At 54.9% G+C, this 18,144-nt stretch overlaps 1 non-coding gene across 48 annotated transcripts in view; it reads left to right on the top strand.

Moving 5' to 3' along the window:
• LOC120595694 (uncharacterized) overlaps window positions 1-18,144 on the top strand; it is a 237,324-nt gene that overhangs the window by 52,256 nt on the left and 166,924 nt on the right. For 47 of the 48 annotated variants that reach the window (XR_005650972.1, XR_005650973.1, XR_005650975.1 and 44 more), the window contains one exon: window positions 6,228-6,589. The exons of the other annotated variant lie outside the window; for it this stretch is intronic. This is a non-coding gene — a transcript (uncharacterized LOC120595694). The remainder of the gene's footprint in view (window positions 1-6,227; window positions 6,590-18,144) is intronic. 48 annotated transcript variants of the gene reach the window in all.

Raw genomic sequence — 18,144 nt, 5'->3', positions numbered from 1 at the left:
GAGACAGAGACAGAGACAGAGACAGATCGCCAAGTTCCCACGAGCTCTGTAGACGTAAGTTCCCCAAGTCGGAGATCTTTTCCGGACTGCTGTTCTGACACATTTTTAATGAGTTCCAATTTCTGCTTTTTTATTTTCTCCTTTTCTGCGTCGCCCATGCATTCTTTCCATCTCCCGACTCCTCCTAGGCTGGTGGGATCGGACATGAGTCGGGTTTGCACAGGGGGAGGAGAGAGTGAGCGGCCAGGCTTCTCCGGATCACCTGCTGGGAGTTCGAAGCCACTCCTTGGCTCCCCAGCAGTGCTGACTCTGCACCCCGCCTGGTCAGGTCTGCGGCATTTTGTTCTCTCACCTTTCCCTCCTGCCCCGCCCCCTCCCCTCGGCATTTACCCAGGGTCCTGTGGGCAGGGTAGATGCTGCCAGAGTTTACTTAGTGAAATGTGCCTGTGCGACTCGAAGCAGAGACCTGCTTCCGTGACAATCAGGAGTCCGTTCCAAAGTGAGGAGCGTGGCCTCCCCGGAAGCCGGGCTAATCCAGGTTTTAAAGAGGACTTGGAACGAAGGTGGCGATTATGGGAGTGGTGGGATGTGGGGAGAGGCAGCTGCAGCAGGGCTGCCTGGTCGAAGCCAACTCTCCAGCCCCGAGAGAGCGGGAGCTCAGGGTGCTGGGAGCGGGACCCGGGTCCCACAGTGAGGCAGGGGTCTGGGCAGCACGATGGACCTGGAGATGACTCGCGGTCTGATGGGCCTGGGTTCAGGTCCACCCCTGGCTCCCTGTGTCACCTCGGGCAAGGCGCCTACCTTTCCCATGCTGCCGTTGCTGTAATTTTGGGATAAGAGACCTGTCTCTGGGGTTGTGAGCCTTAATGGGGATTAAATGGGGGGAAGTAGAAGGGGCCTCGTCTGCGATAGATGATGAATAGATGCTCTTATTTTTTGTTTTTCTCCATATTTTGAGCATCAACCCCCTACTCTTACTGTGACCACTTTTTTCCTCTTTCCAACTTTCATGCCCCTCAGGGGCCCCGTGATCTGTCCATGAAAACCGCCCCAACTCCGTAGGGAGCTCCCCGAGGCCCCGAAGCGCATCCGCTACAGCTGGCTGGTCTGGTCCTCACGTGGATTATTTCTTATGGCCCTGTTTCTTTGATGAGAATTGAAGCTCTTTGCAGGCAGGGCCCCTGTGTGAGTCTTGAGTCTCTCTCAAAGTTGCTTTCCTGGGGGAACATATGCATTCTAGAACTTCTCTGTTGAGTCTTTCAGGCTAAGTCTAACTGTCCTGTAAAGAACTGTCTCGACGTGAGTCATTGTTTGATGGCTCAGTTCCATGGCACTTTGCCCCCTTTGTCATGGGGATCTGACTGACATTTGGGTCTTTGCTGACCTTTACCCGAAGGATTTTGTGGGCAAAGGCAAACAAAAGGAACTGAAAAGAACCCACAAACATTTAAGGTTTGTCATTTATAGAAGGACATTGTTCACAACTCATTTCAGTATCTTAATCACCTACCTTTAGGCTATAAAGGAGTGCAGGTGAGCTGATTACACGGCAGGGTTACTTTTGTGGAGGACCTCCTGTGTGAAAGGGTTTATGTAGGTTTTCTCTAATCTGTTCCCGCACCGTGCAAGGCAGGACCCAGTTTTGCAGCTTTGGGTGTAGATTCAAAGAATTGAAGCTCAAGGTTTCACAGCTCTTTAGTAAGGGTCGAAGCTGAAATCATTTCAGTCTGTCTATAAGGCACCGGTGGTCACTTAGCATGGAATCCGTCCGTCCTTCCCTCTCTTTCTCCCTCTCTTTTTCCCTCCCTCCCTGCCCCCCGCCTTCAGTCTATTTGTCTGCTTCTTTCTCTCAAAATTGCTGTTGCTATTCATAACAGGTTAGGTCTAGTTAATGAGAAAGAAGGCTCTTGTGCGGTCACCCCGGGGAGCTTTCACGAGGACACCCGTGTTGCTGTGACTGTCGGGGCCTCAGTCCTGGTGCGTCTGAAGGACAGTTCGTGAGAGGTGCCCACATTCTACCTGGATGCTGCTCCTGGGTTTCACCAGGAGCATTTGTCGCCTGCAGGTGGGGAGAAGCAGTCAGGGTCGGTTCGGGGGAGACCCAGCTCCCCGCTCCGGTCATGTCAACCCTGAGGCTGGTAGAAGTGATGTCATGGCTCCAGGCCACTGCCGGACACTCTGACCTGAAGCTACCTAAAGAAGTGTGTCGCGGGCAACACGAGGGATTTACTGCGGGAAAAAGCGTGGGACTTGGGGCCCGCAGACAGGGCGGTGGGTCGGGGCGGTTCTGGTCAGGGACTGGCAGTGCGTGCTGTCGATGCCTCGAGAGTCTCTGTTCATTGCCTTTTCCAGCAATCGAGCTTCTGCCCTCCCCATCTCCGGCTTCCAGACCCTTCTTATCCCATCACCCTGCCCTCAGTCTTTCTCACCACGTAATTCTCCCGGGGCAGGACAGCCTAGTGGTTAAGGCTCTGGAGGCTGAGTGCCTGGGCTCTTATCTCGCCCCGTCTCTGCCTGCCCACCTGGCTTTGGGCACACAGTGCTGCGTTCCAGTGCTCTCATTTGAAGTGAGTTCATGCTTCACACTCGCTGAGGTTACATGGCTTCCTACAACCGGCGCTCTTGGAGTGAGCATGCAGGAGGTGTGGTCATTACCTGCTCTGCCAGGCCTCCGGTCATGCCACCTTCTGCTGACAGCGCCCTGCACCTACCAAATTAAGGACCACTTCCTCTCCCAGGCATCGTGTGCGTAGGCCACCTTCTCACTCAAGACTGGCCTCTCCTTCTGCAGCCTGTGGGCCTTAGCTGGGCAACCTCGGGCGAGTCACCCTGCCTCTCTGGGCCTCGTTTTTCAGCTGTTGGTGAGGAAATCAAACTAGATTACTTTCAGCGTTCCTCGTGCTCTGACACATCGGGAGCGCTCTCATTTGGTGTGGTCCAGCCTCTCCTCTGCCCCAGCATCCACTACCTGCCATGGTAACCTGCACATCACCCATGCCCCAGATCATGGATGGGCATCGTCTGCATATTTGCTTTTCTGGTTCTCGTGCTGTAGCCTGAAAGCTCCCTGCAGGCAGGGGTCCGGATCGATGTGATTTCCAGCTCCTAGTATCACGATTGCCCAGCTGTGATGAGTCACTCATTAGTCCAGCCCACATTTACTGAGCATCTGCTGCGTTCTCAAGTGCTACGTGGGCCTTTGGAGCCTGGCCGAACCTGAATGTCAGTATTTTTAAGGATGGCTGTCATCGGTGTACCTAGCGGAGCTATGACAGGACTCCATTACATAATGCAGGGGAAGGGGCCTGGCCGTGGGAGGGCTTGCTCTGTGTGGGCCCCCTTGTCACCTCCTGTGAAGCCTACGGTGTCTGGCACAGTGCAGAGGTTCACCCATCCCTCACTGACATTAGCAAATGGGACTGGGTTCGGTGTGCATCTCCCGAGCCGGCCTCGTGAGACTCACAAAACACTGGCTGGTCAGAGCTGTGACAGGGTTAGATGCCGCCACTCTGAGTGACATCTGGGGCCACCGTGGGCGGGGATCTGTGCCCAGCACTTACTTTGCAGTCTCTCATCCACGAATGAGCCCCAGAGGACGTGGATTCTGATTCCTCGTTTTTATTAAACAGACGAGGAAGTGCTTTCAAAGAGCTTAAGGGATAGGCTCATGGCCAGTGGCTGGCTGCATTCTTGGGATTCACCTGCTGGCTTATTTGGCCCCCAAGCCCCACCTCACCCCCAGCCCTGAATGAGAATCCAGGGAGCATGTGCTGGGAGGCTGGGGAATTCCGAAGCAGCTGACCCGTGTCACCCCAGCACCCGCTGGGGAGAAACTGAAATGAAGCAAAAATAGAGTCTGTCAGCAGCAGGACAGCTGCCACTTTCCCTGCGAACAGATCTCTTTGATTTGTCTTCCCCGGTTAGGCGGGCTGCCGCACTCGGGGTGGCGCAGACAACTAATGCGGACACAGCCAGAGAAATCGCCGCCGCTCCCTCCGTCAGAAAGAAGGTCATCGTCAGCTCCGCTTTGTGGCATCGATGTCGCAAACAATCTTATGCCACAAACCTGAGAGAAAGAGAAAGTGAGGCCGGCCCAGGTTGTGGGAGCCTGCCACACTCCATCCTTCCCTCAGAACCGCGCATCATCCCCACAGCTCCCGCTGCCGCCCTTGGCTCCCGTTCAGAGGTGTTGCAGCCGACACCTGCTGACTCTTGCTCCTGCTAAAATTAACAACGTGACTGATGCTGCTGCAAGAGAGGGAAAGAGAGAGGACACACACACACACACACACACACACACACACACACACACACACACACACACACACACACACACAGAGAGTCAAGGAGACTTAGAAGCAGAGACGGGGAGGACACAGCCCGACACATACCAGGAGATGCTCTTTGTGGTTTCCACTGCAAGCTACGTGTGTTTCTCTCTCAGTGCAGGTGCCGGGGACTTCCTGACCTGGCTTTCTGTCTCTGTGCCTTGTACCCCATTCACTGGTCTGTGCCAGCCCAAGATACCTTAAGTCTTAGCAGAGCATCCCCCTGTGCACTCCGAATTTAGGGGACTTTGGTATACAAAGATGCTGTCTTGGTGTTGGGTAGGAAATGCAGGCATCCCGTTTCTTTTCCCTTCATGTCCACTACAAGGGGGTCAGCTAGTGAAATGCCTGGTGTTGGGGGGGTCAAGGAAGAAATGACATTAGCTACAGCCCAGGGAGGCCAAGAGAGAGAGAGCGACAGAGAGAGAGAGAGAGAGAGAGAGAGAGAGACTGAGACTGACTGAGAAACTGAGAGACTGCCAGGTGGCGAGCCGTCTCGTCACCTGAGCCTTAGCGCTGCCCTGTCCCCCGTTAGGGACCACCTAATACCCAGCAGAGCATGCAATAATTCCTCCCCAGGTGACAGAGCTTTAATGTACCGGACCCCAACAAAACAAACTTGACTTCAGACTTGCCTGGGGGCCTCAGTAAATATCTAACAGACTGTGTCCCTTGTTCTCTCCACTGCCATTAACTGGGGCTGGCACTATAAAGCACTGCCCCCGCTCTCACTGGAAGCAGCCCCTCTCGGCTGACCCGGCTCCAGCCCTGGCATTCTGGTGCGATGCCCCCGGGCTGGCAGCTCTTGGTGTTCGCTGAAGAGGCTGTGGGGAAGGGGCAAGTATGAGGAGTCTGGATGGGCAGCCCTTGGTTTCTGGGAGGCCTCCATCTGACACATGAAGTGATGGCTCCTCAGGCTCTTAACAGGGGCCCGGCCACCTGCTCAGTTTTAGGTCAGCAGTTCGGGGCAGGCCTCCTTCACGCATAACGCAGAGTGGTGAGTCGGGGTGCATACTTGGGGGACAGACTGGCCTCAGGTTTGGAGCAAAGGAGTTGGCTGCACCCCAGTTCCCTCCTCTGGAAAATCGGGGCGGGAGTCCCAGTGCGGTTAGGGGTTTGTATCAGATGGTGGCAGAGCTTTTGGCAGGGTGCGTTCTAAGCCCTCTGTCAAGGGCGGTCACTGTTACCCGTGGGTGGCTGGTGGCTGTGAGCCTTTAGCCCTGTGCATGGTGGATCCATTTGTGCTTCGGTTTTCTCTGTGATAGGTTAAGCTTACTGGGTCGGAGAGGCAAAGGTCGCCCTAGAGAGCTAGAACAGGACTGGGTATCTAGTAGGCACTCAGCCATTGCTGAGCGAATGAATAAGAGGGGCCCAGGCCCAGGTCTGCCCTGACGGACCTCTCAGGACAAGGCCTGGAGTCACGCCAAGGCTTTGCGGCTGTCTTGAAAAAGAAACAAAACAAAGAACTACTTCCTACTAGCTGACCCAAAACCCCCTCAGCTCACGGCCGGGATCTCTCAGTCCTGCAGGGGAGTCCAGGGCCATGTGCCAGGCCCCCCGTGCCGTTAACTTTTTCAGCCAGCCACTGGCCTGTCCAGAACCTTCTCCTCTCATTTTTATAATGGTCGTACTTCAGCCCCCTCTGCCCTCCCAGGATAGTTCTGAGAAGCCTACACAGTAGAAAGTTCCTCTTCCGAAAGGTCTTTGGTGCCTGTGGGAGGTGACACTCCCCTGAAGGACCCTCGGTTTCCCACCTTACCTGGGTTCGGGTCCCACACCTCGTAATCAGGCATTGTTTTTAGAGAGTTCCCCTCTAAGAATGTTAGGGACAATTATAAAGAAAGAATAACTGACTCTCCTGATTGTAAAAAGATTGATTTTTCTTCTTCCTGTCCCCAGGCCTGATCTTTTAACCAGAAAAGAATCAAAAAGATTGTCCCTCATGATGGCGGCACCTGTCAGCTGCATGGAGCTTCATTCGAGGATTGTCTGAGCTGTGGGGATTTACAACCATGTTCAGTCACCTGGAGAATAATGCTGGTGGAAGCAGTCTCTGGAATTACACACACCCGGCACGTCTCTGGATGCTGTGGGTGTTTTTAAGGAAGGCCTTGGCTGAGTGACACGTGAATTCCTGCAGCCTGGATGCCCACAGGGGATGGAGGACCACAGTTTCCTGTGAAGGCTGAGCCCTCCATCCTGATCTTGACGGTGATGTGGGGTCGGTCTCTCCAGCTCCCCATGGGGGCTCCGTAGGAAACGTAAGTCCTGTCTCACGGCTCATGTACATACATCTTCTGCCTGTTCTGTCAGGCACTCCCTGCGCATCAGGTGACTCTGGCTTAGCTGGCGGTAGCGAGGTCGGTTGATGTGACCGGCTGTCAAAAGGAGCTGGCATTTAATGAGCTTACTCTGTGCATCCGGCTTGGTGCTGGTGCTAAGGGAGGGGGCGAGGATGTATAGGTGCTTCGTGGGAGCCCCTGCGTCATCATACCTGTCACCCTCTACTGATGTTCCTGGTTCTTGTGTCTGTCCCTGTCTAGTAGACCATAAGTGCCTTGGAGGCCATGACCTCTTCTGCGTGGCTCTGGGTCTTTAAGACATAACACAGAGCCTAGCACGTGGTGTCTCCTGTTACCCGATCCTTCAGGAATTAATACATCAGAGAGTAAATAGAGAAGGTAGCATCAGATGGTGAGGGGAGGCAGTTTCTTGGCTCTGCGCTTACAGCTAGAAACAGAGGTGAGTGTCAGCAGAGGCCTGTGGATCCCGAAGGGCCTGGGTTTAGGTTTGAATCTCTAACCTGTACCTACTGTGTGACCCTGAGCAAGTGACTGCTAGATTTCCTTGCCCTTCTCTATTCAATAAGGGTGAAGTAATGTCATATTTCACAAGATTTGTGTCAAGGATCACAACATAGAGGCTGAAGTGCTGAGAGCCAGCATCGTGCCTGGCACATAGCAGTCACTTAGCACACGGGAGGGCTCTCTGCTGGTTCGGAGAAGGTGTCTGGGGAGGGTGGGTGTCGCTTGAGCCTTGAAATTCTTTCTGGGAAGAGCCAGGTGGGCCGTGCTGGACTTTGAACTGGGCACTGCCAGTTGGCATGCACAGTCGATCAGAGGTCACAGTGCCTGGAGCCCATGGGAAGGCTGAGTGGCAGGTCAGCAGCAAGTGAGGGAAAGGAGCTTGCATTAGCATAAGGGAGGGAGCAGTGGACTTGTCAGCGAAGGTCTGTGGCGCTTCTTCGGTTTACAAGTGGGAGGACTGCACCCCCACCCTCATCCCTACCCTTGGACATGGCTGCTGTGAGGTGGGTGGCTCTGTGGGATGTTGCCTTAGCGTTGGGCTACCCAGTGGAGGGTGGCAGCTCGCACAGCCAGTATGTGAGTGCTCAGGTCACCTGGGGCCACTTGGCACTTGGAGTAGGGTCTGGAGTTCAATTTCGATTGGGTCCCAAGTTTCGTTTACGTCCTGTGGTACCTGTCAGAGAGCCTTCGCCTGACCCCTGGCGGAAATAGTGGCCCTGTGGTTATTCCACTGCCCTGGTTCATGGCTCCTGGGTGCCTTGTAACATTATACTCATTCATGCAAGGTATTTGATTTCTTGTCTGTTCTCCCACACTACAAAGTAATCTCTCTGAGCTCAGGAACCGTGTTTATCTTGCTCACAGGCTAAACACACAGTAGGAATCTGATTTATTGCATCATTGTCGATCGGATCAGATGGCGACTCTTAGTGGTTTTCCTTTAGCGTCCCTGGAAAGGACAAAGGGGAAGGACTCTCATTTTGAGCGTCTGCCTAATGTAAGCAGTCCAGCAGTCTCACGAGGCCGGCAGTGGTGTGCCCATTTACAGTTGAAAGCTTTGAGGCTTTGAGAGGCCACATAACTTGTCCAAGGTAGGTTATTTATGCAAGAGAAGGCAGACCAGGAAGCCGTGTGTGTGTGTGTGTGTGTGTGACACTGCCCACTGTGGAATGCTCTTGGGGCCTTAGAACTGGGTGCCCTCTCTGTCATTGGGAAAGACAGACTTTCGTAAGAACTCAGTCTCCACTGTGGAGGATGCAGACGCTGTGCTGGGCCCCGGGAGGCACTGGAGTTGGGATCACGGTCCAGCTCCCGAGGCTCCTGGTCTTCAGAAAGCTATGCTCTTGGCTCAGGGGGGACTTGCAGCCCCGTGCAATGGATGGTGTGCTCGCCATCCCATGGCCAAGCAGGGCAGGGAACAGAGTCACCCAGGGAGGGGCTGCTGAGGGTCCGGGAGACTTGGAGGGCTGGAAGGTTCTCCTGGGCTTGCAGCGGTGGGCAGAACGGTCCAGGGGACCTGGGAACAGTGAGTGGGGGAGATGAGGCCCAGCGCTGCTCCCTCCGCTCGGCCTTCACAAGCCTCGGACTCCTGTCCCCCCGCCCCGGCCAGGCGCCCACTCATCACACGGCCCACAGCCCCGTCTTTCTCCTTTATCGGCTACTTCCTGGAACAGCCCATCGTGGGGGTCCTGGTTAGCGCTTCTCCTCCCAGGAGGGGCGAGTGGGCTTGGGCACCAGAACATAAGGAGTGGTCACGGCGAGAACTGAGACGGCCGCTTCCTCTCCTGTCTGGTCGCTCTGCGCACCTGCCCCGTGTCTTCAAGGATCCCCTTGTGGGCAGTGATGGAGGAGCAGCCACTGTTTGTTAAGCAGGTCCCTGCAAGGCACGTTATTCCATGCGAAGCCCAGAGCAGACCTATGCGGCAGGCACTGTGATCATGGTCTCTTTCTGGCATTGAAGTAACGAGCACAGAGAGGCAAAGCTGGTCTCCTCAGGGCACACAGGCAGGATTGGAACACAGTTCTTTCTGATCCTAAAGCTGCTGGGCCACACTACCTGGAGCCGAGGGATGCAACTTCTGCTCCCTGCCTGGTCCCCCAGTGGCCGTGGGATCTTGGGCAGATCTCCTTCCTTGTCTGGGCCTTTGAACACACATTGACAGGGGACTGTCCAGTGTCTCTTCTGAGCTGGGACACGTGAGACACTTCTTGTAGGGGCACTGGCACGCTTACTCAGTCTGGGAATCCTGGGCTGAGCAGGAGGAGGGCTGGCGAGGCGGACACCGGCGTCTCCGCGCTCTCACAGGTGCGCTTGGCGTTCTGGATCTCTGTGAACCTCGGCTTCTTCGTATGTAGGAGGTGGGGCATACCCGCCTCGCCAGATGGGAAGGCACGTCCCAGGCGTTCGTACGCTCCAGCCATGAAGCAGCCCCATGGCTATTCGTGGAGAACCGCTGGTCTCTGGACTCGGCCTGGAGAGTGATTCACAGCACTTGCCTCACGGTGACCCTGTGCAGACCCTGGGGGGCCCAGGTGCCCTGCAAAACACAACCTTGCTTGAAGCCTTGCTGTTTCATGGCTGTGCGACCTCGCCGCAGTTCCTAAGCCTCTCTGAGCTGCACTTTCTTCATTTACAAAGTCGAGTCAGTGACACTGTTCTTACCTCAGTGCGGCCAGCTAGTGTTTGGTCTCTAAATGTTAGTACCTCCCCATGGGGGGCCGGTGGCTGCTGGTGGCTGCTGGCCTCATCCCTCCCTCATCCCGGGAGGTTGAGTCCTGGCTTTTCTACCTGGAGCCTGTGGGTGAGGATGGCAGCCCCCTCCTCCCGCATGAATGTTGAGAGTCAGACGGCTTGAGAGGACACTGGCCAGTGGAATTCCAAAGTGACAAAGGGGGCAGATTCCAGCAGGGTCTCTGCTCGACCTCCTACCCCTTCTCCAGCCCTGCTGCCATGCCTGAGCAAGTTTGTGTGTGGGCTGCACATGAACTTTCTTGGCAGGGAGCAGAGGGCTGGCACAGTGGCCTTGGCCCTTGGAAGCCCACGCCCCGCTGGGTGAGTTTACGCCTCTTCCCTGCGGTGTCTGGTTAACCCGAGAGGCTTTGGGGACCACCCTGCGGGCAAGGCAGGCCTGTTGGGAGAAGGGGGCATATCAGAACAAGTTGGGGGGTGATTTTCAGCTGTCCAAAGAAGGGGCAGAGTCAGGGGCTCCAAGATGTTTAGAAGAAAATCTGATTGCCTTAAACAAAAACAGAAACCGTTTTTCATTATTCTGACCTTAGGACCCAGGAGGCTATTCTCTTAGGGCTCATGGGGTCAGGTAAAGAGAAGAGCTTTTGGGGACCAATACAGTTTGAAGATATGTTCTTCTTTTTGGGCTCCTAGGCCCTTCACGGGAAGGGCTTGGAGTCCAGGGCCCACGCAAGGTGCGTCCTGTGTGCTCTGGGTGCTCTCTCGCCTGTCCACCCGCTGGGAAGTGAGTTATTTCCCATGGTGGGGGTGGGTAGGCTTTGTCCTCTTTCTTTGTCTTCTCAAAGTCATTTTGCAGGGCAGTTGCTGGGGGTGGGGGTCTTTCTCTCCCATCTATCTGTCTGCCACCATCTATACCACCCGTCAGATGGGGTGGGGGTTCTGGGGAGAGGGTTTCAGCTCTACCGATTACCAGGAACTGCCCTGGCCCTCCCCTCCCCTGGGGAGGCTTATCTGGCTCCAACGAAGAGCAGCTGCTGGTGGCAAGGTCTCTGAGTCACCCAGAGGTTCTGCCGGGGCGTAGTGGGAGGCAGTGGCATCAATAAATAAACAGTAGCCAGGACCAGCTCCCAGCGTTTAGCTCTCCCGGGGCCCCGGACGCTCCTTGTTGCATGATCAGGGGACATGAGGATGCTCGTGTTCTTCATGAAATGAATTTTCCTGATGGAGAAACGGTCCAGAGAGATTGTTGAGGCATATGTTAGGAAATTCAGTGCCGTGCGAGTTCCGGGCCCTCCTGGCTGTGTGACCTTAGGGAGGATGCTTGGCCTCTCTGGGCTTTTGTTTCCTCCCCTAAGAAGCGGGTTATTGGGAAAGTTAGACGGCCTGGGATGTGAAACCTAGACTGTGGTTGGTTCCTGCCTCTGAACTTGATACATAGTAATCCCCGAATCTACATCAGATTTGCTAGTCAGGTTGCTTTTGTGACTCTCCCGTTTTCCAATTGTTGAGTCAGCTCCGGCAATTCTTGGGACTTCTCTGAGGCTCTAGCTCATCTTTCAATGCCTTGTGCCCTTCACGCGCTCGTTGAGAGGACCAGATGAGTCACCTCTGGGAACGTGCCTGAGAGCTGGACAGCGCTCTGTGGGCTTGTGTCATGTTTCACAGAGCCAGGTGGGATGGCTGAGGCTCATTCCTCAGGGAGGCAGTGCAGAGGTGGCCGCGGTGACAGGGTCTAGCACAGTCCTCAGGTTAAGGCCAGGCAGCCGTGGACTGCAAGGCGTGTTCGAGACGCAGGCAGCCCCACCCCTGGACAGCGGTGGAGCGGTGGGCGGCCTGTGAATGCAGCCAGCATCTGCCACCTGCTGTGTCCCACTGTCCTTCAGAGTGATTTTCTGGATTCTGGAATCTGCTCTTGCGTGCCGAGGGTCATTTCTTAGCATGATGTAAATTGCTCAGATGAGAAACACAAAACGAGAAGCCAGAAGGGTCATTTAAGCCTCAGTCCCATGCCCAGGATTAATAAGTGTGTTAAAGGATGTGGCACGTTTGCTTCGCACCATTGCTTCTGAAGACATTTTAAAAAAGAGATACAGCCAAGTCCGTGGGCCCTCTTCTGCGTTCCACCTCCTTGCTTTCACAGAAGTACTGCTCTCCCGAACGTGGGCCGTATAGGTCACGTTCTTACACTTTTATTAGAAATCTATTTGGAGGCCACGTGTAGCAAGCACCTTTTTTGTGTGTTTTAAAACTCTTGTGGAGGTGCCGTAACGTAGGTGGGGGGTAAGTGCGGTTTGCTTTTTTCACTCTGCATTCTGTGTAAGGAGCAGAATGCTCCAGAATGCTAACCGACGATGCCTCTGCCGCATTTGTTCTTCATGCCCCTCGTGGTGGATTCTGGGCTGTTTCTAGGTTTTTGCTATTGTAAGCAGTAGCACACGTCCCCAGGGGCACGGACGGCTGTCCCCAGGGGCACAGGGAATGCGCACTCGCAGTCTGGCGAGAGGTCGCCACCCCGATGCTCCGTTTACACGCTGTCCCCCTGGCCCGCCTGTGAACTTGAGGGCAGGGGGCGTGATGTCGTGTCCCTGGGCTGGGCGAGCAGGGCCGGGGACCGGTACCAGCTCCTTCCATGCCTGAATGGGCTGAATTCCAGAGGGAGGTAAGGCGGGCACCGAGGGCAGGACCCGTCAGGGTGCAGAAGGAGCAACGCCACCGCGGCCTCTGCGGAGGCCGCACCTGGTCACGAGCCACCGTGGGAGCCGCTCTCTGCCAGGAACGGCGTTTCCAGCAAAACGCGCAGGGCCGTTTGTAGACTCTCCGGAGAGGAAATGTCTGGAAGGGAGAGCAGTGCCCTGGGAAAGCTGACAAGCAAGAGAACGAGAGACCGTCACGCGCAGACTTCAGAGTCGTTTTTTTCTTTTTGGAAATACGTTCGGAAATGGAAAACTCAGATTCGGTGATGGGAAAATAATGGTGTGTACTATGGAGTAGCCTGTTCCCCTCCTCCTCCCCCCAGTTTTCTGTGACCGTAAAGCTAACACAGGGTCTTTGGAGAAAATTTAGAATGTACGGAAATGCGTGGGGTATTGAAAAAAGTCCCATAACTCCCCACTGAGGGGTAACCCCCGCCTCCCCGTAACCTTTGTAATAACAACAGCTTCCACGAGAAGGGTGACCAGTTTGTCCTGGCAGATTTGGGGCTTTCCTGGTTTCAGCACTGAAAGTCCCACCTCCTGGGCAGACCAGGGGTTGTCACCCTACCTGTGAGTTGAATTCTGCCGCTGAGGATCGAGCGTCTGACAGCCCCCAAAGCACTGTCAGCTGCTGCGGGGCTGGTAGTGGCTCCAGGGTCGATGCCTTGTTTTCTGTCCTTAAGGAGTTGACAGCTTGTCTTGGGTACGGAATAGGGAAAGGAGGAGGGCGTGCTAGCAGTACCTGCCCTTCTGGAAGTACGGTGGGGACTCGAGGGTGTCTTTCCTCTGCGGGGTTTTGCAGGCTGGTGCCAAGACAGAAGGTGGACCGTGGTCTGAGGCTGTGTTTCACAGTAACCCCCTCCACGGTAGGCTGCACCAGCTACATAATACTCGGGGCTCAGTGCGAAATGAAATGCAGGCTCCCTGTTCAAAAAGAATTAAGAATTTCCAGTGGTGAAAGCACAGCATTAAATGAAGCCTGTGGCCCTTCTGAGCCTGGTACCTGGGCCCTGCACAGGTCCCACGTCCGTGACGCAGCCTGGGGCAGCATGGGCTTGGGAACTGGCCGCCTCTTCCCCAGCCCACGCAGGGGGTGCTGTGCTGTGTTTCACGTGTCTGCAGAATCCTGGCCTTTGGTGGCTTGTGGGCGCCTGGCTTCCTTGGGGAACAGTTACTCTCGCCCTTCCCCAGGCTACAGGCACAAGGGCTCCGATGGATGACGTGTAGGACTCTAACTGGGCCAGCTTCTGTCTGGGGCGTGATCACGTCCTGCTCTTCCGGGGTGGGGGGACGGCGTGTGCCTCTCCCCCTTCTGCTCTGTAATCTGGGCACTGACGCCTCCCACCTGCTCTTCGGTGCGCTGTCTCTGCTGGGGATGGATTGCTGTCGGGTGTAGACCAGCATGGTGCCCCGAAGGTGAGGTCCAGGAGGAGCCTCACCTGGAGAAAGGAATCCCTCCAGGATGTGAATTGGCTGAGTTCCTGGAGGGCTGCCATTCTTATTTGTAGCATCGCATTATCCTTACGACACTCTGTAAGGTGGTGATGGTCATTGGTTGTCTCTCCATTCGACTCATGTTTGTTGAGTGCCTACTAAGTGCAGGGCACCATGCTGGGAAATGGACACCCCACGAGCTGGTTGAGTAGTATTTCTCTTCCGGTATTTCTCATGGCTTCACCATATTTAATCACTGTAGCAGCCCTGTGAGGTCATTGCTGTTGCCCATGTCATGTCAGGCTCCCACTGGAGTTTACCTGATATCAGTCTCAGTCTTTTCCGTGGCTTCGTATGTAACACGGTGCAGTGCCTTCAGGGCGCCTGGGTCTAATCCTGGCTCTGCCTTTTGCTGGATGTGCAGCCTGCATCATATAGTCCTTCTGTTGTAGTCGAATGTTGGTCTCCCCCAAATTCATATGTTGAAACCTTAACCCCAATGCGATAGTATTTGGAGGTGGAGCCTTTGGGAGGTGATTAGGGTTAATGAGGTCATGGGGAGGGGCCCCCACAAAGGGATCAGCGTCCTTGTAAGGAGGAAGACAGAGATGTCCCCCTTTCATGTGCGTACCAAGGGAGCAGACGCCCTGTGAGCACATGGTGAGAAGGCAGCTGTCTACAAGCCAGGAGGCAGGCCCTCACCAGGAACAGGAGCTGCTGGCACCCCGGCCTGCATAACGGTGAGAAATAAATGTCTGTTATTGAAGCGACTGTCTGGGGTGTTTTGTTATAGCAGCCTCAGCAGACTGAGACAGCCTCCCGCAAGACGGTTTTGAGGTTTAAATGAGATACTATAGTGAAGCATTTAGCAGCACCCAACACACTCCAAGTGTTCAATGAAGCCTGGTCATTCTGGCCACCACTTTGTAAGTGGCCTTCCAGTGGCTCAGAGAGGGCCAGGATCTTGGAGATGGTCACACAGTCTCTTCGTCACAGCTCTCAGGATGAGCTGGGTCCTTCTTCCTCCAAATGGGATCACCCGTTTCACCCTGCCTTTGTGGATGGAACCAGTGACCACTCGGGCTAGGTCGTTCCTGCAGAAGCCTTGAGAGCAAGACATGCAAAAAAGAAAAAAAAAATGCTGGCTGCTGCTCGCAGGGTCAATTAAGCCGTTCCTGGGGTTTCATTTGCTCTCTAGTTAGCACCAAAATAAACGTCTCCAAACAGCTTTGAGGTTTCCAGTTGACACTGTGTTTTGAATTCAGGCGGCCCTGGCATTTCTCATCTTCCTGAGGATGATAAATGTTTAGATAGTAACAAAGATACTGGTGAAAGGGAAATTTAGGGGAAATTGGGGCTCAGGCTGAGCAGACCCTTTGGTGTGATGAGTGGGTGAGAAATGGCTTAAGGACACGGTCGGTCGATGTCCTGTGCTCCCAGGTGGGGGGAGGAGAAAGGCAGGAGTCGGGGGAGATTCGTGTTTTGCTGCCTGGAGAAGCCAGTGCTTTCCTGATGCTTCTATGGTGTCATGTTTGAGTCTTGTCCCCATTTATTCTGTCAGATGTTACGGTCTCGGGCGTAGTGTCACAGAGGGCGTGGATGTGTACGCGTTGGTGGCACGGTGCTTGTGCGTTTGTTTCCTTTATTGAATGCCAACCGTATCCCAGAATGTAATAATCCTCCCAGCAACCCCAGGAGGTGAATGCTGTGAGACTCTCACCTTTCAGGTGTGAGCACGGAGGCTCAGACAGGCTCAGATACCCAGCTGGTTAGTTCTAGGCTGGGATTCCAGGCTTCCCAGGGACTCCTGACCACGTTCCCCAGGCTGCTGTCTCCCTACCCCAGAAATGTCAAAACTCATTGTGCTTAATGCCAGCACTCTCGTCCCAGACGGGCAGAGGGCGGCCTATGGGAGACTGGATCTTTGAGCCTGATGGAAGTGACACTAACCTGCTATATTTATAGTCCTTATTCTCCTGCAGTGTCTCCGGAAGTCATAACCCAGTGGCCGGAACTCTGGGGGATGACAGGAAGTCATATCCTAGCTCTGTTGGCTTGCTGAGTGCGCCTCGGTTCAGTGGTCATAGAGGAGGGGGTGAGGCACGCAGGGCTGGTGTGGAAGGAAAAACCTACTACAAACAATTTAGACAGTATTTTATTGTAGACAGATTCCTAGATTATTACACGATGACTCAGATGCCCAGATTTGGGTTAGGAAGCCTGGGCTGCAGAAAGATAATGTGGAATCATTATATTTTTTCTACGAAGTCCTCACCATTTTAAAAGACCTTGTTTTCTCAATTATCACTCTAGTGATCATAGATTTTGGATTTTCCAAGCCAGGGGCTTGTGCAGAGGTCCTAGGGGACAGGGATGGTAGCTGAGGAGAAGGAGTCCAGGACAGGAGAGGACTCTCAGTATCTTCCCGATGAAGTGTCCCTCCCAACAGTGAGCAGGGTGGATTCATGCAGCTCCAGTGGCCTCCCTCTGCTGGAGCTGAGTTCCTGCGCCTTCCAGTGACTAAGGAGGAAATTCCATTTTACTTATACTGACTGTGGCCATGCGTCCTTCATGCTACCCTTTATTTTGTAGCTGCTTCATCTTTTTGGAATTTGCTTTTTCTCTTTCTTTTCCTGGGTACCGTGTGTCAAGGCGACATGGGGTTGGACTCCACGGAACGTGGTCTTCCACACACAGTTGTTTCTGGTGGCCTGGACTTCCTGTTTTCAAGGTAGTGGGTGGTTTGGAGCCTGGGACCTTGTCACACATTTGCATCCATCTGCCCTTTAGGGCTCTGTGCTTAGCTCCTAATGCTTGGTGAGACCTCTGAGGACCTCTGATGAAAATTCCCACTGTCTGGGTCCTTGAGATGGGGCTCGCAGGACTGCTGGCTTTCTGGCTTGCTTAGGGTCTGAGGAGACACTACTTGCAGCACAGGCGGAAGAGCCACCAGTGTCTGGACTAGTGGAGCAGAAGGGCCACTGTCACACAGAAGAGAAGCACGTCCGCGTCACCAGTGGTGTAGCGGGGAGAGAGAGAGGGAGGCAGAGGGAGGCAGGTAGGTCGTGCTTGCCTGTAGAAGCCCTGACAAAGACACTCCCGTCGAGGGGGATTTGGGGAAGGGATGGGGATGCGAGCTTTTCTTTGGTCTTCCTCAGTTCCTCAGGCCCTGAGCTCAGTGAGTCCAGGGCTTCCTGGACCCCAGACAGCCATCCCCTCCTCCACCTGCTCTGATCACGCAGGGCCACAGAGAAGGCGGGGCCCCTAGAACTGGGTGACCTCCCCCTTTGGTTCCAGCCTGTGCCCAGCCCCCCTGGGTAATCGCTCCCTCTTGCTGACAGCCCCGCTCCTATCTTCTGGCCATGGCTTTCGGGGCCTGAGTCACTCGAGTGGGTCCATCCTCCCCCAGGAGGCTGCAGCCCTTCTCCGACCCTGCACAACAAAGCCTGGCGGCCGCTGTCCCCACTCCTAGCACTTAACCTGCAGGCCTCGCAAAGGCCCCCTAGGCCCCGAGCCGTGAATCCCCGAGAGTGGCTGGTCCAGCCGCCACTGCAGGCGTCCCCGGAGGAGATGGCAGCCGCTAGGACCAGGCGCTGGGCAGGTCTCCTTAGCTCTTGTCACCCACCACGACCCCGTGAGTCCCCCATTTTATAGAGAAGGAGACCGAGGCCCAGGGAGATCGAAGAGCTGTGGAGCTACAGCTTAGTGCCAGCTGTGTCTGAAGTGTGCTTGTCCTGCTTTTTTGTGACCCGGGGCCGGTGCTGCGGCTGATGTCCTGGTTCCTTTCGGGCCTCAGACTCCTCTTATCTTGGGCCAAGACAGAAAGAGCAGCTTTTCTTTCCATAAACTGTTTTAACCGAACCTCCTGGAGGGTTTTTGGGTGGTGCTGGTTTCATGATGGATAAAGAATGGGCGGGGTTCAGTGCCGGGGGAGTGGCCGATGGGGAAGGGCGGAGGGCAGGGGCAGGACCTGGGTCTCCGAGGGGCCTGGATTTGAGTGCCCCTAGTTAGGGGAGCCTTCAGGCTATCTCTTCTTCGCTTCTTTGAGAGGACCGTCGGCGTCCTCAGCTCCTTGGTTTTAAATTCTGTGACGCTGCAGTTTGAGCATCTGGAGTTGTCACTCAGCATGCTGTGCAGAGATCTGCAGTAAAGACGGGGACAGTATGGGGGGACTGTTTATTTTACAGAAGGTG

This window comes from Pteropus medius, unplaced genomic scaffold, assembly GCF_902729225.1.
Source record: "Pteropus medius unplaced genomic scaffold, Ma_sr-lr_union100, whole genome shotgun sequence".
Taxonomy (NCBI): Eukaryota; Metazoa; Chordata; class Mammalia; order Chiroptera; family Pteropodidae; genus Pteropus; species Pteropus medius.
Note: the sequence above shows the minus strand (reverse complement) of the source record. Positions and strands in the feature narration are given on the sequence as shown.